At 42.5% G+C, this 23,802-nt stretch overlaps 1 protein-coding gene across 2 annotated transcripts in view; it reads left to right on the top strand.

Annotated features, from left to right (window-relative positions):
- Nucleotides 1-12,656: 12,656 nt before the first annotated feature.
- The window catches only part of DAB2 (DAB adaptor protein 2), a 63,826-nt gene continuing 52,680 nt past the window's right edge, over nt 12,657-23,802 (top strand). Inside the window, exon 1 of one of the 2 annotated variants that reach the window (XM_060761423.2) lies at nt 12,657-12,931. The gene's annotated coding sequence lies outside the window, so the exon portion shown is untranslated. The remainder of the gene's footprint in view (nt 12,932-23,802) is intronic. The other variant, XM_060761422.2, reaches the window with a different exon arrangement.

Below are 23,802 nucleotides of genomic sequence, written 5' to 3' on the forward strand. Positions count from 1 at the left end.
TAGACTTGGTGTTTTGCATTTGCATACCATATGCATTCCTTGAAGTGACTGGATTGACCTTGAAGGAGCTGGGAGTGGTGACGGCCAACAGGGAGCTCTGGCATGGGCTGGTCTGTGAGGTCACAAAGAGTCAGAAATGACTGAACAAATGAACAACAACAACAATAACATAATAATGGGATTGCCCTTATAATATCAATCTTGTAACTTTATCACCGTCCACCTCCTATTGCATTATAAAGGGATGTCTCTGGATTTCAGGTTTTGGCCCTGAAATCTCACAGCCTGAGATAGTTCTGACCAGACAGCTCTAGTATTTAGTAATACAGCATGATCTCTATATCCACAGGGGACACATTCTCAGACTTTACTTGAATATGTGAAACTGAATCATGGTGAACTCTATTGAAATCAAAGACTTCTGACCCAAGAATACTAAAGAATCATACTGGTAAACCTAAAAAATGCCTGGGCAAAATGGAATCTGCTTCCAAGAAAGACAATTTAAATAACTTGATGATTACTACTGCACCAAGCCAATGGGCTAGATCCTAAATATGCTGCATTTTGTATCTTTGATACAAATATTTGTGGGCACATATTTTTGATATTACTTCTGGGTTTCCAAAGCTGGTAACTTAGAGGACAGACACCATTATTTGGAAAGTGTGTGTGTGTATGTATACACATACACATATACACACATATACATATAGTTCCCAGAATCTCAGTGAGTAGTCATGGTGGTTTGAGGTTTTTAAGAATTTTAGCCCACATATGTAATTTTGAATAATTAAAATGTGAGACTGACAAAGGTTTGTAAGAATAAGAAGATTAGCTAATACCACTTGATTCTCGGGAAAAATGAGTGCTCTAACAATGACATTATTCATCAGAAAAGAAGCAAATGTGAATTGTTGCAGTAATCATGAACTGTCTAATGAACAAAAAAGTCATTGGATGGTGCTTCCTTATTGCCACCATAAGACATATTTATGTTAGCATTACTGCCTAATATCAGGAGTATTTCCAGTAAATCAGCACAAGTTCTTTCTCAGATGGTGCTCCGTTAACTGAGAGTGGAGTAATAGAGGGCCTATAGTCTAAAAGCATCAGATTGCATCTAAGCAGGTTCAGGCCTGGTTAATACTTGCATGGGTTAGTTCTGCCAATGAATACCAGTTGCTTTAGCTTATATTTCAGAAGAAGAATGGGCAAAACCAACTCTGGTCATTCCTTGTCTAAGAAAATCATAGGACATTCATGGAATAAGTCAACATGTGACTTGAAGGCAAATTCACACATGCACGGGTTGAATGGGTTAAGGAATGGAGAGGTAAGAAAATATGTACTGTGCACATTGCAGTTGAAATCTTGATGCCCCAAACCCTACGCCATGCCAGTGGTCCCATTCCCCATAAACATGTTTTGAATATGTGACAGGTGTATCCGAACAGTACCCAAAATATGATCAAACAGGTGTCTTTTTAAACAAACCTAATCCTTTAGAATTGCATGTAATGATGCCCTGAGATATTTGGATATAGGGCAGGATATAAATAGATGCCTTCAAGGGAGCCATGCTCCTGAATCTGTATGACCTGAACAGAACAGTTGATGGAAAAGTCTCTCATTAATAGGTTTACCATAAGTTGAGATCGATTTGACAGCAGTTAATAACAAATAAATGTTTAACTAAGTCAGTAAGATTTGGTATATGCACAGGACTAGAAGAGCTACTCCACCCTCTGCCAAAAGCCTAATATATAATCATGGTTGGTTACTTGACAGCAATAGTGGGTGGCTTCCCTTGGGGAGATGGTGGCAGAGTATAATAAAGTTTAGTATTTTAATATATTATTTTATTATTTGTGTACATTGAGCCATCAGAAAGCAAAGGTGTCATTCTCACGTAGATGATTTTGGAGTACTTCAGAATTCTGATTAAGGGATACTCAGCCTGTACCAATGTATGTGCATAAAGTCTGTAAAATTAAACTTTATCATGTTGATGTGTTGTGTGTAGAATAGTGGTTCCCTTTTTATAACTGCTAAAGGCACAGTTGGCAGAAAGCAATGTTGGTGTGTATGACAAGAAGCAGAGCAAACCTGTGCAGCTCTGTGCCCCCTCTCATGTGTTTTTTAACTTTGTAGAGGGCTTCCTCAAACCTCATTGTTGTCTTTGTTACATGCAGGAGTTTTTGTTGCTCTACTCCTATAAAGTTGCTTTTTTGCAATCTGAGTCTTACTTGGAGCAGGCGACGGACCCTGCTGGTAATTTTCATTGTTGCTTTCTGAATGTTAATACTATCTAAAGTAGTGATTAAGCTATTCAATGGCATTTCATTTTGAATGTAGCTTAAACATGAGTGGGCAGGGTTGGAGAGGATTTCCTTTAAGCACTTGTTGGCAATGTAAGTTCTTCATATGGTATGGCTCCTAGCTTTAAAATATGCATGTGCTAGAATAATAGCCATGGTGATTTGTAACAACAACAAAAAATTATTTGAATCAAAATAAAATGGCAGATAATCCTTAGGGCAGTTTTTCCATTAATTCACCAAGAATTTCCAGTCAGCTTTTGAATAAGATCTTTTAAATGAATGTTGAAAACATTTGCAACCATTTTGCTGGTGTCTCTGTAAAGATCTGCTATATGCTGCAAGAATTCTTCCATCTGGACCCACAGGAAAAGATGACACCATGAATAATCTCTAGCTCAACAGTCCAGCAGACATTCACATCCTGGATTACACTGTCCTCCAATTCTTCAGATTTTCTTGCAACACTTCCTTTTTATTTTTTAGCTTTGTTTTCAGAATCTATCCCTCCTAAAGCAAATGCCATAGCTCAGCTCTTAATTTATGACAGTATATTGGGAACCATCTCCTTTCACCTATTCTGGTTAATCTTCAGCCAGAGGTCATGGGGGGTTTCTACAGAAAAAGACTGCTAACACTAATGAATGGCCAGGGCCATCTCTTTGCAAATAGAAGAAGTAATATACTGGCCATATTCAAATATTTGAAGGACCATCACATACAATATGGAGCAAGTTTGTGTTTTGGCATTCCCGAGGGTAGGACTTGAACCAGGGCATTCAAATACAGGAAGTTCACTTACAATGCAAGCTCACTGAAAAAGTTTTATTTCTATGCAGAGAGCCTAGAGAATTGTTCTCTCTGAGCCTCCCATGAGATTCAGTGGTCAACTGCTGAGAGTTCTGTTAGATATTGACCATGGAGTTGTACTTTAGGCTTGGACAGAATATTTCTCTAGTCATAGGTGGTATATTACCCCTAAGAAACTTGACCTTATGTACAAAAATGTAGGAAAAAAATGCTGAAAATGTCATGACTACGATGGGAATTTCTTCCATATGTGGTGGTCTTGTAGAGAAGTCAAAAAAATATTGGAAATTTATACATGAAGAGTCTCAAAAAAATTACTTAGAATGACATTCCCAAGAAAACTGGAATATTACTTACTAGGCTTTATGGACTCAGAGCTAATCTTGGACCAAAATAAGGACATTTTATGTACTTATATTGTGCTGGTATGGCTGTACCAGGAGCTCCAACTTCCTTTTTTTCCTTTGAGTGTTTGCATGCATTCCAAAGTTCCATGCATTTTGCAATAAGGTGGCTTCCCTTGGTTTGCAGCCACCTGCCTATCATCGTTGGGTTTTTTAGTTCCACCCCTTTCCCCAGGATTCAGGAAGGAAAGGGAGCCATTTTAGCTCAGTCTTACAGTTGAAAGCTTAGCTACAGGATGTGAATCAGCTCCACCTGTAGAGAAGCTTCATTTCTTATGAAATTCCAGGGGAAAACAGTTCCAAAGGACTCCAGCTGGAGAATTTACAAAGCCTTGACTGGTAGGTCTACACGGGACCCAAGAAGCAGTTTGAAGCTGGGAGTAGAGCCCACACCAGCAAAGTTTAGAAAGTAGATTGCCCAAGGAGGGGTTAAAAAGGGTTTTCCTCTTAAAGAAAACAAACAGTTCACGAAGCCAGTTGCCTGTTCCTTGTGGACAAGATTAAGAAAGCCACCAGTTGATTCAAAGCCTTGAAGTATTTGTTTGACCTGTTGAAGATCTGAGAAGTATTTGATTGTTTTGTTGAAGACCTAAGCAACAACAATGTTTTCTATTGTATTGTGTTTTGAGGCTTCGGCCCGTGTAAGCCGCATCGAGTCCTTCGGGAGATGCTAGCGGGGTACAAATAAAGTTAATAATAATAATAATAATAATAATAATAATAATAATAATAAAGGACCTTGTTAAACTTTTCAGGCTTCTAAAGACTTTGTATAGGAAAATCCTTAGAGCCTCTTGGCTGAGGCACCCTGGCTTCCCGCTGGGCACAAAGAGCACGTCCTGTTCAAAAGCCAATTGCTATAGGCCCAGCGCATGACAGCACATATATATCAGCAGCAGAGAGAATCTCTTATGCGAAGCTTTGGAAAATGGATAAGATATCAGACATTGATAATTGGTTAGGCAAACTAAGAGAAATCAGAGACATGGACAAACTAACTTTTCTCTTGAAAAACAACTCGGGAAGTTTAAGAAAAAAAGACAGACTGGATTCCTTTTGAGGAATATGAGAAAGAAAAAAAAAACAAAAAAACTGTACCTAACTTTGGAATTTTTACGTCTATTCTTTTCTCCCAAACTATACATTAATTTATAGAGCAAGAAAACTATAATTGACAGAGGCACAGAATGGAAGTCAATGGGATCCCCCCCCCCCTTTTCTTCTTCTTCTTCTTTGATTTTTGGGTGTTTTTTGTAAGTTGCTTTTAGTTTTAGTTTTACTTGGATTTTTTCTCCCCTCTTTTTTTCTTTTTCTCTTTTTTACTACTTCTTATTAATTTAATGTTTCTCCACTTTCTATGTAAAAATAACAATATGTTTTCTTTGTGAACAATATTTTTTAAAAAATATATATATATATTTCTCTAGTCATTTTGTGGATTCTCTTGAGTGGTTTGCTTTGCCTGAAAGTCCAAGACATCGTTCATTTTAAGTAAGAAAAATAGGCTTCCAATTTGTCTATCCATGATGGAATTCTAAAGCTGGGAGATATATCACATGGCTTAGTATCTTGCCATCCCTTATCCAGAATTGCCTACTTCTTGTCATTACATTCTTTCATCTATATCTTTAGCAGTTATGGGAAGGAATTCACTGTTCTACAAACAGCTCATTCACACTATGGAGTTTCCATTTGCAGGAGTGGACTCTATAAACATATGTTAGTACTAGCAGCTGAGCATCCCTTAACAAAAATTTGTCCACATGGTTGGCTCAGAGAATGTCACTTTTGCTTTCTAATGATTCAAGATACACAAACACTGTTATATGTACAAAAATATTGTATAAAATTATCCTCACCCTGTGTAAGTAAGAATAAATGATTTTCATATTTAGATTTGGGTGCTATCTCTGAGATGTCTCATTATGTACAAATATGCAAATATAGGTATTCCAAAATCCAAATAAAATTTCAAAATCTGAAATATATCTGTTTCCAAGCATTTTAGATAAGGAATGCTCAACCTTGTCAACTCTTACCACCCTATTCTAAGGGCTAGATGATCCCAGTTATTGCTGACACACCAAATCTTTTTGGAGTGGTGGGTGGGGAATCTTATTAAACATGCCTCCTTAAAAAATCCCCTACATACTAATTTTCTATAATTATTCTTACTCACTTGACTTAAATCCTCTGTAATTGTTTGACATGCACACAAGCTTTGAAAATTTGTTATTACTGCCTGTAAGACACACAAATGTAATATAAACCACAAATAGATAGTCTCCAGTTGATAACGGAAGATAAACGTGCAATCCTCATGTTTAATTGTGCATATCATCAAGATAGGGCTTTGGAGTATGGCTCTAGGGACTCACTTTTGCAGGAGACTGCAAAGATAGAAGATCTTACTTAGCAGTTTTGTCTTTACAGCACATTAAGCAAGTAAGCCCAGTGTGTTTAATCCATGGATGAAAAACTGTGTCTCATCTGGTTGGTTTATTTGTTTGGATTAACATATATAAATGTTTCAATTCTGACACAATTGTATGAAGGAGGCATTCCACTGATGTCCAAGAGGATTATTTTTCAACAATGAACTTGCACCTTCTAAACCAGTGGTTCCCAACCTGGTTTAGAAGGAGTTTAGTCCACAAGGACTAAAATATGGTGTGCAGCCTCACCGTCACTACACCGTTGCAATGACCGGTCTCATAGTTTAAATATGGTTAGGTATTATTTTCTGGGTGAGCAGATGGTGACTACTGGAAGGCATATGTTCTGTATCAGAAACTAGAGCTGATGTCTATCCAATGCAGTTTTCTCAATCAGCACCCCAAATAACCAAACCAAATCTAAAGTTGACCAAAAACTGATTTGTAACCATTTTGGTACTAATGTTGGAGAGTGGTCCCTGGACAAAGTGGTCCCTGGTCAAAAAGGGGTTGGGAACCACTGTTCTAAACATACATTGTGTAATGGAAGGAAGTCTGCGATTTTGTCATTTTCTTATAGAGATGGGAAAGCCAGGGAACAGCTAGGTGCTTTTAAACAGAGAATGGTTTTTTTAAAAGTATGAAATGGACTATAAATACAAATAATCCAGTATCCACAAATCATGCCAATAACATTATGATCCAAGTTATGTTTTGAACCGCTAAAAGTGTAGAATGACTATCTTCATTAGTGATTAGGAACTACTGTTTTAAAATATTTTAAATACCCACTAGAGCTATACTACTGAACAAACACACACATTTGAGAACTTTTAGAGTGTACACAAGCCCAGTGTAACTATCAGTTAGCAAATCCTTGGGTTTCAGTATCAGATTTCCAGCTCCTACTAAAGTTTTCTGCTCAGAAATGGGGTTTCCTACACATAAAACAGATTTTCTGCACAAAACCCGTTTTATTCTTTGCAAAATTCCTCTGCAGCAGTTTGGAACATTCTGATAGGGGAAGAAGGCTGCAAAGAAATAAAGTCGGTCTTGGGTTTAGGATGCAGGACTCCATGAAAGTGAGAAATCATGAATTAAAATGGCCATTTCTATCAAGTTACTTATCTATTAATATTATATCAATCTTACTACTAGTGCTGCTACTACTACTTGCTTGAGATAATACTTATAGGGTTCAATGGTTCCCAACCTGTGAGTCCCCAGGTATTTTGGTCTACAACTCTCAGAAATCCCAGCTAGTTTACCAGTTGTTAGGATTTCTGGGAGCTGAAGGCCAAAACATCTCATGACCCACAGGTTGAGAACCACTGTTCTAGATCCTCCAGCATGATTCAAAAGTCAACTTCAGCTGGAAGCTGATAACAGAATTGTATTGGAGCACCGAGAAATTCCTAGAAAGAACATTTTAATCAAATCCATTAATAATCAAATTAGCGGTCAAAACCGCTAATGTGGAGAGTTGAGTATATTCAATTTCTCTTGTAACAGGGAGAATATGCATCCTTGTATGTGAGGACAAAATGGTTAAAAACTTATTTTTGTGCTTAACTCAATCCGAAGAAGGTAATGTTCAGCCCAGAAGAGACAAATTAAGTGAGTAACTGGAAATTCAGGACACAAAGTGTGAAAAAGAAAGAGAACGGAACATTTCCAACCAGACCTAGCTCAGAGTAAGGGTGCAGTCTTGGAAGGCTGCCCAGGTGGCTCTCTGGGGCATTGTCTGCCTTGAAGGGCGGTCAGTATACTTTCATTCATGTTCTGCATGTATATTTGTTACTAAAACAAATCCCCCATGTGATTTCTCATATATGGCAAATTATAGCCCTGGAAAGGAGGAAGAGGACAGGGAAGAGGAAGCATTTCATACACACACACAGAGACACATATAATGTTCTCAGCTGGCCAAATCAATTACTGTATATACTCGAGTATAAGCTGACCCAAATATAAGCTGAGGCACCTAATTTTACCACAAAAAAATGGGAAAACATATTGACTCGCGTATAAGTCAAGGGTGGGAAATGCAGCAGCTACTGGTAAATATCAAAATAAAAATAGATACCAATAAAACTACATTAATTGAGGCATCAGTAGGTTAAATGTTTTTGAATATTTATATAAAGCTGTAATTTAAGATAAGACTGTCCAACTCTGATTAAATCATTTTTCTAACCTTCTTCAGTGTAAATGTATTTGCATATCCTTCCAATAATGACCATAGTTTATTTTAACTATACAGTTTGTGGAAAATACTGTGTGTGTATGAATAAGGAAAAGTGGGAAAGACTGGCACCAAGAGAGGTGGAGAGGAAGGCACACACCGCACTGAGAGAGGAAGGTGTGTGCTGCGCAGGAGAAGAGGAGAGGAAGGAGAGCTGGATTGCTGTGCGGAGTGGTGAGGGTCCTGCAAGAAAGGCGTGGGGCTAAAAGATGCCCTTCTTTCAACCCCAGGCCTTCCCACCAGGACCCTTGCCTGAGTATAAGCCAAAGGAGGCTTTTTCAGCCTAAAAAAGGGGCTGAAAAACTAGGCTTATACTCAAGTATATACAGTAACTTCTATTTTCTAGTTATATTTTCTAAAACAATCCTGTTAAACAAAAACTCCCTCCACCCCCATGTTGTGCATAGAGGTGGAGACTGAGAGTGCATCTAGACTGTAGAATTAATGCAGTTTGACAACTGCAGTGTCATGGACTAAAGGCAACTCAATTTTCAAGCTCTTTAGTCTTCTGTGTCAAAAAGTGCTGGTGCATCACTAAACCACAAATCCCAATATTCCATGATGTTAAGCCAGGGCAGTTATACTAGTGTCATTCATTCTACAGAATAGATCAGGAATGGGCAAACTTTTTTGCCCTGGGGCCACATTGCCCGGAGGAACAGGCAAGGAGGGATGGCAAGACCAGGAGGAAGGGTGAGGTGGGCTCAGAAGGAGGTGGGGCTGGGGGCGGAGCAGGCCATGGAGAAGGCAAGACTGGGGGTGGGGTGGACCTGGGAGGGGCGGGGCCAGGGCAAAGCAATCCCAGGAGGGATGGAAGAGGGGTGGGGAGGGGAGGAGCCAGGGGCCGATCATCTTCATGCTTTCCTCTGAGCATAAGGATGGAGCTGCTCACCCCATTCTTATGCTAGGAGGCAGATGAGGCTTCCCCACCTGCCTATCTCTTCTGCCATCATCAGACGGGGCCTCACCTCATCCTGACACCAGGAGAAGGGAAAGGTATCTGAGGTGACTTTGCAACTGCTTTACTTGCCACCTGCCTCTTTTCCCGGGCTGGGCTTCTCCTGGCATAAGGCTGCAGCCTCACCTCCTCCTGATGCCAGGAGAAAGAAGAGGCAAGCGACAGACAAGGTGGTTTTGAAGCCACTTCACCCACTGCTTGCCTCTTCACCCAGACCAGCATTGGGCCATGAGGAGGGCCCAAGAAAGACATGCAGCAACTGAAAGCACTCTGGAGGGCTCCCAGACACCACATGTCTTCCTCCCTCATCTTTTCGGCAGCCAGCCACATCCTTATGCCCAGAGGTTGTGGGAAATGTTGAGGGCCGGACATAAGGGTGCAGAGGGCTGTGTCCAGCCTGCAGGCCTTAGTTTGCCCATGCCTAGTATAGATGAACCCAGAGACTGACTTATTTAAGGCTACCTAATGAATTAATAGTAGAGATGAAAATCAGACTGGGGCTTCACCTGTATACCTGTTCATTTATACATGATCCGCTACAGTGCATCAGTCTGCTATTTTAATGAGCTGTGTGATATGTAAAGAGCTTGCAACATTGAGGATGTGTCTAAGCTTTCTCAGTATATTTCACTTCCTTCCAAATGCAATAGTAGAATAAGAGACCCCCAGGGCCCTTCCACACAACCATATAACCCAGAATATCAAGGCAAATAATCCACAATATCCGCTTTGAACTGGAATATCTGAGCACACACTGCCATATTATGCAGTTCAATGTGGATTTTATACAGCTGTGTAGAAGGGGCCGTAGAATCCTCAGCCAGATAGCTCTTCTGTTTCATCAAGACATCATTCAGGTGTTTTGGATTTCAGCTCCCAGAATTGACCATTGGACAAGATGGCTAGGCCTTCTAGGAGTTGGAAGCTCAAACAACTGGAGGGCCACAGGCTGTCCAGGCCTGGTCTAGACAATGTCAATGCAATCTAGAATTGCAATAGCCATTTTAGCTGATGTATCACACATCTGGCTATAACTTCATACTAATCAGAGGTTCTTTGCTTCTAAGTATTTCTGTTACTGCTTGAAGATTGATTCTGAGGGAGTTCCTAGCCTCCCTAACCAGGTTTTTCAGTGCACGGCAGGCTGCTGCATTCAGGATTCCTCAGATGGAAGCTGATCTGTCAGCAGTTATCATGTTTGGCATTGCATTTAGGCCAGTCATTGCATTCTGTATCACACATTTAGCATTATGCCTGTCAAGCCACGAGGACATTAAAAAAATCCCATAGAATATGGTGTGTCTTGTAGCATTTTTGAAAAAAAGAATTGCTATCAAGCATCTATTATCTCAATCAAAAGGTTTCATGAGTAGTAGCTTCACTACTACGTGCAATACTGACATTCTGATTTTGTTCAGAATGGCCCAAATGCATTTACATACACCAGTATCTGAGCATTTTTCTCATACTTATCATACCTGAGAAAAAATGGTTAAGGCAGAAGTGACCTGGAGATTGCTAAGTATATCTATTTGAATATTTTTTAATTTATTTATTTTTTGGTTGGCAATGATTTGCAGAAGGCAATCAACCTGGGGTTGGGAATTATGTGATTCACTAATATGTGTATATATATATTTCCATTGCATGTCCAAAAGCCAGAATTATGTGTTGAGTTGGACTCTTTAAAAATGACTTGGTGGACTTTGTCTGATCTATTTCCAAAGGAAGTCGGCAGGGATTGTGGACATTTGGGTTCCAGTTCTTTGAATCTATCCTGTTTCCTGTAAGGCCAGAGTCACACTGCGTGGAGTGTTGTAATGCACCCACTACAGCCAAAGGTCTATCTAGTGTAATGTTCTGCTCACATAGCAGCTCACCAGATGTCTAGAGGAACCCCACAAATGTGACAGGAGTGCACTAACATCCTCATGGTAGCCTATCAGCTGGTGTTGAGAAGTACCTTGCCTTCAATGATGAAGTTTTTTTTTCATGTCAGGAGCAACTTGAGAAACTTCAAGTCGCTTTTGGTGTGAGAGAATTGGCTGTCTGCAAGGATGTTGTCCAGGGGACGCCCTGATGTTTTACCATCCTGTGGGAGGCTTCTCTCATGTCCCCACATGGGAAGCTGGAGCTAACAGATGGAAGCACACTCCGCTCCCTGGATTTGAACCTACTGCCAGCACAAGTGTTTAACCCATTGCTGGAAGTAATATGTAGTCATTATGACTAGCAGCCATCCACTGAACAAGATAAACATGTATAGTGGGAGTATCCACACTCCTATTAGTGTAGTTTTCCAATGTCATGGCTCCATTCTGTGGAATTTTGGTAGTTTCTACTCCTTCTTCTCTTCCCTCCCTCTCCTCTTCCTCCACTACTACTTTTCCTCCTTCCCTCTCATTCTCTTCTTCTTCTACCTCCTCTCATTCCTCCTCTTTGCCTTCCTCTTTCTCTTCTTCTACCTTTCTTTCCTCCTTGTACTCCACTTCTCTTTCCTCCCATTCCTCATTCCTTCTCTTCCTCTTCTTTTCTCTTCCCCTCCTTCTCCCTCCCTCTCCTATTCCTCCTCTACTCCTTCTTTTCCTTCTTTCCTGTCCCTCGCGTCTTTCTTCTCTTCTTCTCCCTCCTCTCCTTTTCTTCTTCTTCATCCCTCTTCTTCTTCTACTTCTTTTCCTCCTCTTCTTTTTCCTTTCTCTCCTCCTTCATTCTGTTTGTCCTCTTCTACTCCTTCTCCTCCCTCCCATCTTCCTCCTCTGCTCCTCTTCTCCTTCTTTCCTCCCCTTCTCTTCTTTCTCCTCTTCTCCTTCTCCACTCCTTCCTCTGCTTCTCTTCTACTTCTTCCTCCCTTCTCTTCTTCTACTTCTTTTTTCCTCCTCCTCTTCATCTTCTTCTCTTTCCTTTATTGGGTTCATCCTCTTCTACTCCTCCTCCTCCCTCCCTCTCATCTTCCTCCTCTACTCCTCCTTCTTTCCTCTCCCTCTCTTCTTTCTCCTCATCTCCTTCTTCCTTCTCCACACCTTCCTCTCCTTCTCTTCTACTTCTTCCTCTCTCCCCCTTCTTTTGTCCTCTCCTACTCCTTCTTCTCCTCCCTCCCTCTCCCTCCTTTACTCCTTCTCCTCTCTCCCTCTCATCTTCCTCCTCTACTCCTCCTTCTTTCCTCTCCCTCTCTTCTTTCTCCTCATCTCCTTCTTCCTTCTCCACACCTTCCTCTCCTTCTCTTCTACTTCTTCCTCTCTCCCCCTTCTTTTGTCCTCTCCTACTCCTTCTCCTCCTCTCTCCCTCTCATCTCCTTCCTCTACTCCTTCTTTCTCCTCTTCCCCTCCTTCCTTCTCCACTCCTTCCTCTCCTTCTCTTCTACCTCTTCCTCTCTTCCTTCCTTCTTTTGTCCTCTCCTGCTCCTTCTCCTCCTCCCTCCCTGTCCTCTTCCTCCTCTCCTCCTTCTCCCTCCTCCTCCGGGGCGGCGAGGGTTAAGCGTGGGCCTTGCCGCGGGGGAGCCTCGGGAGCCCAGGGGCGGCGAGAGGAGGGCGGCGCATTCCTGGGCCGCGCTCAGCTGCCAGCCTCTGATTAAAACCAGCCTCGCGGGCCCGGAGTGGCTGGGCGGCCGAGGACGACGACGAGGAGGAGGAGGAGGAGCGGGAGGAGGCTGCGGCTATTTAAGCGCCCCGCGCCCTGACAGCTCACTTGCCGGCTGCCGGGTGGTCGGAAAAGGAGGAGGAGGAGGGTCATGCGCCCAGCGGATCGCCCTTAGGCTTCGCGTAAGTCCCGCGCCGGAGGGGCTGGGGCCAGCGGGTGGGCTCGGAGGACGCCTTCTTTGCGGGAGACTCCGGGGTTCGGGAGCCACCCTTGCGGCCTTCACATCGGAATACCTTCAAGTGACACCTTTCCGCTTTCACATAGGGTTTAAAGAACTGCACTTTCAAGCCTGGCTTTGTGGCTGTTCGGGGGAGGAGTTGGGAGCTACCTTTCCCATTGACTTCGTTGGGCCCAAAGGCAAGCGCGGTTGTCCCTCCGTGACCACGGATTCTGCGCCCACGGATCCCACCATCCATGCTGGAAGCATAAAGGACAGCCACACCATCCAGGAGACTTGAGCATCCACGGATTTGGGTATCCATTGTGGTCCTGGAACCCAAGCCTAGCGGATACCTGGGTCCACTATATTGGCCTTCACCCTCCTATGCTGAGTAATTTTTCTGAGCTGCTTCAACATAATAGAGAAAAAATCCACCTAAAATCCGGATTCTGCCTCCTGCAGAATTGTGGCGTTTGCAGTGGAAGGAGGAGCCTTTAACAAACTCACTAAACTACAAATCCCAGAATTCTGTAGGATTTTAAGTGGATTTTTTCTCTCTATTGTGATGATAGGTCAGGTATGGGCCAACTTGGGCCTCCAAGTGTTTTGGACTTCAACTCCCACCATTCCTCACAGTCTCAGGCCCTTTCCTTCTCCCTCTCAGCCACTTAAGGAAAAAGAGGGGGCCTGAGGCTATGAGGAATGGTTGGAGTTGAAGTCCAAAACACCTGTAGGATCCAAGTTGCAGCTGAGAGGGAAAGGGGACTTGAGGCTGTGAGGAATGGTGGGAGTTGAAGTCCAAAACACATGGAGGACCCAAATTGTGGCTGAGGGGGAAAAGGAATGGGCCTGAGGTTGTGAGGAATGGTGGGAGTTGAAATCCAAAGCACCTGGAAGGACCCAAGTTGTGGCTGAGGGGGGAAAGGAAGGGGGCTGAGGCTGCGAGGAATGATGGGAGTTGAAGTCCAAAACACATGGAGGACCCAAGTTGTGGCTGAGAGGGAAAAGGAAGGGGACCGAGGCTGTGAGGAATGATGGGAGTTGAAGTCCAAAACACATGGAGGACCCAAGTTGTGGCTGAGAGGGAAAAGGAAGGGGACCGAGGCTGTGAGGAATAGTGGGAGTTGAAGTCCAAAACACATGGAGGACCCAAGTTGTGGCTGAGAGGGAAAAGGAAGGGGGCTGAGGCTGTGAGGAATGATGGGAGTTGAAGTCCAAAACACATGGAGGACCCAAGTTGTGGCTGAGAGGGAAAAGGAAGGGGACCGAGACTGTGAGGAATAGTGGGAGTTGAAGTCCAAAACACCTGGAGGAACCAAGTTGTGGCTGAGGGGGAAAAGGAAGGGGACCGAGGCTGTGAGGAATGATGGGAGTTGAAGTCCAAAACACCTGGAGGATCCAAGTTGCAGCTGAGGCAGAAAGGGGACCTGAGTCTATGATGAATGGTGGGAGTTGGAGTCCAAAGCACCTGGAGGACCCAAGTTGCGGCTGAAGGGGAAAAGGAAGGGGCCTGAGGCTGTGAGGAATGGTGGATGTTGAAGTCCAAAACACCTGGAGGACCCAAGTTGGCCCATTCCTGGGATAGAGTGTGCGAGGTCTACAAACACCCAAGACACTCTCTCCCCTTTCTCTCCTTTCCAGGTTTCTCAAAGTCTCCCTAAATGCCAGAAAATTGCTGAGAGGGAGCTTTCTCTCTTAAGGAATTCAGGACTCTTGGCCAAGTTGGGTGTTGGGGAGGGAGGCCGAAGGGAGGAAGGAAGGAAGGAAGGGGGAAATGAATGGGGCGCGAGGGAGACGTGGGCCTGGTGTGTTTGCCTGTGTGTAAAGGCTAGGAAACTTGGACTGGGCAGGAATGTCCTAGCAAAAGCTGCCTGGAAAGTAAAGTACCACCCTTAAAAACAAAACAAAAAAGAGAGAGGATTTTGCCAATTTGGAGAGGGTTGACAGCAGGCCTGCAAAGCCCAAGGAAAATAAACAAGCCTTGGAAATGGCAGGCTAATGTATACAAATGAAAGGGAGTGAAATAGAACAAGGCCGCAATTAAGTGACAGGGGGTCAAGAATGCCTTCACGTTGAGAGAGAGACTACTAGAAGTTTGATACAACAGGACTATCAGAGGGAGAGTTATAGCCTCCTTGAAACTCATGCCACATCTTTAAAGGTGCCGAGCGGCTTAAGTGAGCCTTAAATATGGACTCCTGATAAGCTTCAAGGCTGATGTAGTCCCTGCTGAGCAGAACCACCTCTCTGAAGTTAGCAGAGCTTCCTCCCAGGTGTAAAATCATTCCTCTGGTTGGGTTTATTGAGTTTTCCAGGCTGTATGGCCATTTTCCAGAAGCATTCTCTCCTGACATTTCACCCACATCTATGGCAGGCATCCTCAGAGGTTGTGAGGTCTGTTGGAAACCAGGCAAGTGGGGTTTATATATCCGTGAATGTCCACATAGGAGAAAGAACTCTTGTCTGCTTGAGGCAGGTGTGAATATTGCAATTGGCCACATTGATTAGCATTGAATGGCCTTGCAACATCAAAGCCTGGCTGGTTGCTGCATGGGTGAATCCTTTGTTGGGAGGTATTATCTGGCCCTGTTGATTCTTGTCTGGATATCCCCTGTTTTCTGAGTGTTGCTCTTTATTTACTGTCCTGATTTTAGAGGTTTTTTTCCAGATTGTCCACATGCTTGTGGATTTCAATAGCTTCTCTGAGTAGTCTGACATGGAAGTTGTTGGAGAGGTCCAGCATTTCTGTGTTCTCAAATAATGTGCTGTATCCAGGAAGCATGTAGACAATTTCAACCATGAAAATGAACAAAATCTGGCTACCAGTTTTACACATCTCTAAAATCAGGACAGTAAATAAAGAGCGATATTCAAAAAACAAGGGAATTCCAGACAAGAAACAATCAGGGTCAGCTAACACCTCCCAACAAAGGATTCCCCCAGGCAGGAAATAGCAAGGCTTTGTAGCTGCAAGGTGGCCAATTGCAACATTCACACCTGCCTCAGGCAGGCAAGAGTTCTTTCTCCCACCCTGGACATTATTCCACAGATACATAAAACCCATTTGCCTAGATTCTGACAAACCTCACAACCTCTGAGGATGCCTGTTATAGATGTGGGTTAAATGTCAGGAGATAATGCTTTTGGAACATGACCATACAGCCCGGAAAACTCACAGCAACTCAGCGATTCTGGCCATGAAAGCCTTTGACAGCACATTCCTCAGACTCAAGTGAAAACAAACAGGAGTTCACTTAAGGAAGCCAGGTGGCAATAGTAAATTGTTCCTCCAATAATAAACACCGGCTGAAAGGGGTTTGGACCAGGGCTAAACGGTTGAGCCAGGAAGGCTAGCATTGTCTTGGGAGTTTGCTCCTGGCAAAAGTTGCTTGGAAACTTAGCACAATTAACTTTTCAAAGGTCCTGGAGCCTTCCTGAAAGTCTCGTGCTTTTCTTCTTCTTTCCATTTCACCCAGTCAAGGAAGGGGAAAATATATCTTGCTAATAAGGGACTGTCAGAATGAATTGAAAACTTTTGTGGCCAGAATCACTGGGTTGTTTTGAGTTTTCTGAGCTGCCTGGCCATGTTTCAGAAGCATTCTCATCTGATGTTTCTCCCACATCTATGGGAGGCATCCTCAGAGGTTGAGAGATCTATTGGAAACTAGGCAATTGAGGTTTAGTTTCCAACAGATCCCTCAACTTCTGAGGATGCCTCCCATAGATGTGGGTGAAAATTCAGGAGAGAATGCATCTGGAGCATGGCCACACAGCCTGGAACACTCACAACCCAGTACCCATGTATTTTGAAGTGAATAAATTCAGAGTAAACAAACAAACAAACTTTGATAAAATGCATGATAATATACTTGGAAGTTGCTATTTTTGTGGAGGGTAGTGGTCTTAAGACAGTGTTTGGGGAATGCAAGATTCATACAGAGGATCGTTGGTATCTGCAGAGGTTTGGATCCAGGAAACTCTCCCACATAGATACCAAAATCCATGGATGCTTATTTATTTTATTTATCGTGTCAGTAGCAACCAGACAGTTGTATTACATTTTTAAACAATTTTTTAACAAACAGACAAAAACAGAGTTTGCAAGCTTGGTAGTTGATTAAATGTCCTTTGACCAGTAGCTGGCCACTTGGAGTGCCTCTGGTGTTGCCGCAAGAAGGTCCTCCATTGTGCATGTAGCAGGGCTCAGGTTGCATTGGATTGATGCTCATTGCATGGATGCTCAAACCTACTGTATACATTGACATAGTAAAATGGTATCCATTACATAACAGGGCCAAACCAAGGGTTGTTTTTGGGATTGTGTGTGTGTATATGTATATACATTCAAGATGTGGATAATAGAATCCATCAATATGGAGGGCTAACTGTGTAGTCAATAAGGAAGTGCCTGTAAGGTTGAAGATTGTCGTGTTGCCTGTTTTGAGCCTGTGGCATAGGATTTGAAAACCTACAAACGTAACCCCATCACCTGCTTATTGGTGAGGAAATTCTCACCCAACTTGTTAGACACCTTATTGAGGTGCAAAAAACAAAAGCAGAAAACAAACCCATAACTCAGCCTTCCTCTTAGGTTCCTATTGATGGTGGCCACAGAGGAAGCCAGCCAGTCATATGCCTAGGAAGGTTTTCTGCCTGGGAGTATTCTCAGAATTCATTTCTTAAGTTCTGGCTGCAGTCAGGAAATAGGAGAGAGAGCCAAACGCTGCTGGCCCTAAAATAGAAATGTGCTTCTGCAGAGTGTGAAAGAAAACCTGCAAGAGGAGGGACTGGTGACCTCTACCCCACAGGTGTAGTCAGGAGAGTTAAAGGTGTTATGAGGATTGCTAATAGCCAGAGAACTAAGCCCTTAACAGAGTCAGCTGGGATTTAAAGAAGATGGTCCACAAGATAAAGTTTATGTTTATTCACTATTTATGTTTATATCCTACTTTTCCTTTGGTTAAGTGAAGGTAGCACATGTACCTCTCTGGCTTCCTTACTTTACATTCACAACAGTCATGTGAGGCATATCAGGTGCCAAGAGAGGGTCTGGCCCAAATTGGCAGTGATTTTCATAGCTTAGGTGAGAGTATAATCCTGCTCTTCAATTCTCAGGGGAGCAACGTAAACCACCACAGCACTGTGTCTGTAATTGTACTATAGCAGTGTTTCTCAACCTGGAGGTTAGGAACCCTAGGGGGAGGTCGCAAGTGGGTGTCAAAGTGCTTGCCAAAGACCATAAAAAACACAGTATTTTCTGTTGGTCATGGGGATTCTGTGTGGGAAGTTTAGCCCAATTCTATTGTTAGTGGGTTTCAGAATGCTCTTTGATTGTAGGTGAACTATAAATCCCAGCACCTACAACTCCCAAATGTCAAGATCTGTTTTCCCCAAACTCCACCAGTGTTCACATTTGGGCATATTGAGTATTTGTGCCAACTTTGCTCCAGATCCATCATTGTTTGAGTCCACAGTGCACTCTGGATGTAGGTGAACTACAACTCCAAAACTCAAGGTCAATGCCCACCAAAACCTTCCAGTATTTTCTCTTAGTCATGGGAGTTCTGTGTGCTGAGATTGGTTCAATTCCATTGCTGGTGGAGTTCTGAATGCTCTTTGATTGGAGGTTAACTATAAATCCCAGCAAATACAACTCCCAAATGACAAAATTAACTCACCCCCAACAGTATACAAATTTGGGCATATTGAATATTTGTGCCAAATTTGGTTCAGTGAGTGAAAATACATGATGCATATCTGATACTTACATTACGATTCATAACAGTTGCAATATTACAGTTGTGACACATAGTAACGAAAATAATGTTATGGTTGGGGGTTACCACAACATGAGGAAATGTATTAAGGAGTTATAGCATTACGGAGGTTGAAAAACACTGTATTACAAGGGTTTTCCTCTCTCTGCTTCTAGGGTGAGCATGTCACGTTCCAGATTTCTTTCTCTTATCACCCCCTACCGCTGGCTACTCAGCATAGAGTTGATGGATGTTGTAGTCTAACAACATCTAAAGATCCATGTGTTTCTAACCCTGCTCTGCCATAACTAGACCAATCTTAGCTTATGTCTGTCTAATGAACACTGAACACTGAGATGGCAGTTCTCTCCCAGTGTGGTAGCAAGGCATATCTGGCTTGCTGTGAGGTTTCCAGGCTGTATGGCCATGTTCCAGAGTCATTCTCTGCTGACGTTTCACCCACAGCAACCCAGTGATTTCGGCCATGAAAGCCTTCGACAACACAAAGTATACCTGCCTTTTGGTGAAATGACAAAACTTTTTTTTCTGAAACACTGTATGCAAAGATTTACAAATTGCTTTGAAAGCAGGGACTATTTGCAGCTTTCTCTTTGTAGATATAATGCTTAACTATGGTTAAGCATTTCTCCTTAACTGTGCCATAGAATTTGAGAGCAGGTCTAAGTTCTAGGATTCCGACTCAAATCTGAAACTCCATGGAGCAACTTTATTAGTTACTTATGTGTAGATTTATCTATAACAGATATTTTAAGCTCAGTTTCTCTAAATCAGCTGGCTCTTGAGGGAAGACACAAGATTCTAAGGTAGCCACAATGTTCTTTGAGCCATATACATTTCAGGTCATCCCTCTTGTGTGTCAAGTCATTTCTGACCTATGACACCCCTATCCAAGTTTTGTTCAAAAGAGGTTTGCCATTGCATTATTATGAGGTTGAGAAAATGTGTGACTTGCCCAAGGTCAGGGTCTAAGGCAGTGGTTCTCAACCTGTGGGTCCCCAGGTGTTTTGGCCTACAACTTCCAGAGATCCCAGCTAGTTTACTGGCTTTTGGGGTTGAAGGCCAAAACATCTGGAGACCCACAGGTTGAGAACCAATGGTCTAAGGGCTGAAGGGGGATTCAAGCCCTGGTCTCCAGAGGCAAAGGTCCCTTCCATACAGCTGTATAAAATCCATTGAAATGGAATATATGGCAGAGTGGACTCTGATAAGTCAGTTCAAAGCAGGTATTTGGGTTATCTTCCTTGTCCTTCTGGGTTATATGGCTGTGTGGAAGGGCCCATAGTCATTCACGCAAATTGCTACATCATACTGGCATATCTCTAGTTACACCAAAAGTACAAATGTGTGCTTAAGATAATTGTGTGATCAAGATCTCTCTGCATAAATGCACCAAGCACAGTAAAGATCTTGACAAAGTTACTCTGGGGCCCCTTCCACACAGCTGAACAAAATCCCACATTTTCTGCTTTGAACTGGAATATATGGCGGTGTGGACTCACATAACGCAGTTCAAAGGAAATATTGTGGGATTTTCTACCTTGATATTCTGGGATATAGAGCTGTGTGGAAGGGCTCTCAGATAGCCCAGTTCAAAGGAGCTATTGTGGGATTTTCTGCCTTGATATTCTGGGATATATTACTGTGCACTAATAGTTGAGATGATGCACTAATAGTTGAGATGATTATATCCCACCTTTTCTCTCTCTCAAAAAAAAAAGATTCAAAGTGGTTAAGAGTGAATATTAATCATCAGGCACCTCTGTGAACACTGGAATGTATGCCTAAAATTACCAGTGCCCCTTAGGTCCAATTATTACAACATCCATTTGATGCTTCTCAGTGGGGGGAAATGTCCTCATTACATCAGGCTCATGCATAACCATCAGAATGGCTATACTAAGTGCCTGGGGTGAAGAATAAGATGTCACCCCTCTCCCAAAATTCCAAGAAGAAGTTAATCAAATACATTTTTAAACATTGGCAATGGCAGTAAATCCCACACCGCTCCAGAACACAGCAGGCTAGCTTAGAGGCTACAGAGCTCCAGCACTTTGTTGCCACCTCCCAGCATCTGCTGCCTGAGGTGACCATTCCACTGTGTACTGGTGAGGACCATTGCTTGAGTTTGTTCAGCAGCACTTCCCCCCAGAATAAGAAACTTGATTCTGCATCATTAAATGTGTAACATAGAAGTGTGGACTTTGAGAGGCTGTCAGTTAGCCTACATTTTTCTTAACAGTTTTTGTACTTAGGGAACCTGAAATTCACAGAGACCGAATTACTTTGAAATACTCCATTCAGTAAAGGCCAGCTGAGGACAATGTCTTGGCATTAAACTTTACTTTCCTGCTTGCTCAGCGTTCCAGGCCACAATTGAGTAATATGATGAAAAGATGGTGAGTATCCTGCCTTTTGGGATGTTTAGCTCCATGTTGTAGGATACACCAGTAGATAACCTCGGGAGGAAATAGAGCCAGTAGATAGAAGATAACGGGAATGAAAGCCAAATAAATCAGCTTTCCTGTAAATCTCCCCTTGGCCAGTTATTTTTACTAAATAGGACCAATGTTTAAAGGAAAAGAAGACATTTCCTACGCTATCCAAATACAGGCAGGAATTTACATAGATCATTCCCCTAATACTTACATGTTGTCCACAGTACCTTAAGGACAGTTTTGTTGTAGCAAACTAAAGGTATATCTAGTTCAACTTCTTGCTTCCACCAGTCAGATGCTTTTGGCAAGTCCACAAGCAGGATATAAGTCAATGGCACTCTTGAATTCATGCTCATCAATAATTGGTTTCATCAAATGTATTTTAAAGATACAATGTATCTTTAACTATCAAAGTTGGATACTTTGAAACAGAGAGGTTATTTTTCATGTCAGTAGTTACTTAAACTACAAGTTGCTTCTAGTGTGAAAAAATTGGCTGTCTGCAGGAATGTTGCCCAGGGTACGTCCAGAAGTTTTACCATCCTGTGGGAGGCTTCTCTCATGTTCCCTCATGGGAAGCTGGAGCTGACAGGCAGGAGCTCACCCTGTCTTGCAGATTCGAACCGCCTACCTTCAAGTCAGCAGTTCAGCTGATGCAAGGATTTAACTCATTGCTCCACCCTGGCTCCTGAAACAGAGGGTTAAGAGCTATTATAGACCAAACTTAACATTTACACAAAATGCAAGATACTTTGCAAGCTTGCAATAAAAGTGTTTGTTGTTACTCCTTGTGTAGACATAATGAGCACAAGATGAGAAGTTCTTGGTAGCTGAACATAGTGTATTAATTGCTCTAACCTTGCATCACACAGTGTCTTGTTTTTGGGAGCCACATACTGGAATTGGGGTGATTATGTATTGTTTGACTCATTCAAGGAAAAAGTAATGATTTTTGTGGCATCAGGAAGCCTTGTGAGAAATACACACCAGTTGACTGGCTGTATATTCCTTCAGTAATGATGCAACTACTGTTAATGTCATTATTTCTTAACATTTACTTCCTACCCATTATATGACTCCCCAAGGCATATTTCTTCATCAGGATAGTCATTTTTCCAGTTTTACAGAAAACTGTCCTCCATTTGAAGCCATCTTCTATTTGAAGTGTAGTCCAGTCGTAGTCTGTTTGCAAGGTATAGAAAGGAATAGTATGGGTTGCTCGTGAGTATCTTATGCCTAGAGATCAAACAGACAAATGGACCACTATAGCACCATGTATTGTATTTCTATCAGTAAGATGTATCTTCATATAAAAATTAGCCTCTGCAAATGTTATGCAAGAATGTCCACTCTTTTGTTATGTGTTTGGTGATTAGTTGCTTCTTTTTTGAAGTTGATATTGTTATGTGCTTTGAAGTAATTTCCAGGTTATGGTGACCATACAAGGAACTTGTCACAAGGCTTTCTTGGCAAAATGTGTTCAGAGGGAATTTGCTTTGTCTTGCTTTCTTCTGAGGCTGAGAGAGTGTGACTTGTCCAGGGTCACCCAATTAGTTTTCATGGCATAGTGAGGATTTGAACAGTAGTCTCTAGACCAGTGGTTCTCAACCTGGGGTCCCCAGATGTTTTTGGCCTACAACTCCCAGAAATCCTAACAGCTGGTAAATTGGCTGGGATTTCTGGGAGTTGTAAGCCCAAAACATCTGGGGACCCCAGGTTGAGAACCACTGCTCTAGACTTATAGTCCCATATTCAAACCATTATACCAGACATGGGCAAACTTGGGCCCTCCACGTGTTTTGGACTTCAACCCCTGCAATTTCTAATAGCTTACCAGCTGTTAGGAATTGTGGGAGTTGAAGTCCAAAAATCCTGGAGGGCTGAAGTTTGCCCATGTCTGTACTATACCATGCTGGCTCTCTTTCACATACTCTCCAATATTTCACAGATTAAAGCCAAGACTTGTGTGACTGCACAACATATTGTGGTCAAAATGGCAAAAATTATTAAAGAAGCCTAGGAGACGCTGCAGCAGTTTGCTTTTGCCTAAGCCTGCTTGGAAGTGCAATATTTTGCTCCCTCCTCCTTTCTTCCTGCTAACTGAACTGAGTGCAATTTTTTTTACCTGAGGGAATACATCTCCAGAGTTGTAGTTCAGCACTCAAACAATTACATCAAATATATATAGCACAGAAGATTACATGCACACATACACTCTTGGAGATGGGAGTATAGCTCATCACTGTGCTTTTCCCTTACACAATAATATTGGGAGTAAGAGAGGAGATCCTTATGCTTCAATCCAACACTTGATAATAGCACTCAATCTGTAAATGTAACTTCAGGCCATGATTTCCTTCAATATTGTGTGTTGTGTCTCATTCATGTTGGCAATGTCCTGCCAAAGGGATTGGACAACACCGGCCAATCAAACATTGGAGACTTCTACCCCATTCAGAATTATCTATAGTAAGGAATTATGGGAGGTGAGGGCCACAACCTCTGAAGGACTGAAATTCTTCTGCTTCTGCTCTACCAGAGTACAATTGGTCCCCAAGTTACAAACAAGACAGGTTCTATAGCAGTGGTTTTCAACCTGTGGGTCCCCAGGTGTTTTGGCC

This window comes from Anolis sagrei, chromosome 2 (assembly GCF_037176765.1).
Source record: "Anolis sagrei isolate rAnoSag1 chromosome 2, rAnoSag1.mat, whole genome shotgun sequence".
NCBI classification, from domain to species: Eukaryota; Metazoa; Chordata; class Lepidosauria; order Squamata; family Dactyloidae; genus Anolis; species Anolis sagrei.